Raw genomic sequence first — 1,067 nt, 5'->3', positions numbered from 1 at the left:
GTATTCAGAAAGAATAAACCAGTTTTATTTAAGAAAGGACTTGTGTCGCTAAAGTTTCATCCGAAAGAAATTATACGGGAAGTTAACTAACGACCAGAGACGTAACAATATACTCTTTCGACTAGAAACAGCTCCTGGCTTGAAAACAACTGGACAATTTTAACAACTATCTCGTATTTATATATAACATTCGAATGTGCTAGAAAAACTGGACGTCGAGTCTTTAAAACTTTTTAATTTAACGTCATCATTATGCTCGCACATCACTGTATGTAACAAACAAATTTCTGCATGAAAAATATAGCTTATAACAATAGTTAAAAGTATCTCTACTGTTAGTTTGAAAGTTATCAACCTACTGTTCTATATCACAAGCCTTTTTGTATTTCATAATTTTTAAACTAAATTTTGTCTTGCTATATTTGCTAACTCTTCAAACCTACAATTTAATTAAACTTCTTAAACTTAAGACATTTAATTCCTAGTTTCTCCTTTTTGTCTTTAAGAAACCAGTCCAATTTGATCTTTTCTTCTTCATTTTATCTTTTACATCTTTTTATGAACACTCCTTTCTTGAATTAAAGTCATTTCATTTTAAAAAAATTCCTAAATCAGTCCCACATCATCCTTCAACTCACTGTTCCAATTCACTAATGATAAATGATTAAATCTTGTCCCATGGTTTTAGAATTGACTTTCTGAAAATTATTGACTAATATTTCATTTGGTCAGTAGTCTGGAACATAATTTAGTCAGTAAAATTTGGAACTTGGAGTACAGTAAGTTAATTGCTAACCTGGTAAATGGGATCTTCCTGTGTAGGTAACAGCACGAACACACACTGTTTGGTGCTAATATAGCGTGCGGTCTACCGCAGTATCCGTAGTCTACCAGGACTTTTATACTATTAGCGTAGACTGCTATTATTCAACATCTTTATATGCTTTGTTTATAAGTGTAAAAGTCTCGGTAGACCGCACGCAATAGCAGCATCCACTGTTTTTGTGTTCAGGTTCTAATAAAGATTGTGCATTTTTGTTTTACATCCTAATGTGTACATTCTCGTT

General features: G+C 32.1%; 1 protein-coding gene across 1 annotated transcript in view; it reads left to right on the top strand.

Annotated features, from left to right (window-relative positions):
- LOC106463869 (mitochondrial ornithine transporter 1-like) overlaps nucleotides 1-1,067 on the top strand; it is a 50,857-nt gene that overhangs the window by 2,870 nt on the left and 46,920 nt on the right. The gene's annotated exons all lie outside the window — the stretch shown is intronic.

Source organism: Limulus polyphemus, unplaced genomic scaffold (assembly GCF_000517525.1).
Source record: "Limulus polyphemus unplaced genomic scaffold, Limulus_polyphemus-2.1.2 Scaffold1507, whole genome shotgun sequence".
Classification (NCBI taxonomy): domain Eukaryota; kingdom Metazoa; phylum Arthropoda; class Merostomata; order Xiphosura; family Limulidae; genus Limulus; species Limulus polyphemus.
This window is presented reverse-complemented; position numbering and strand designations above follow the sequence as displayed.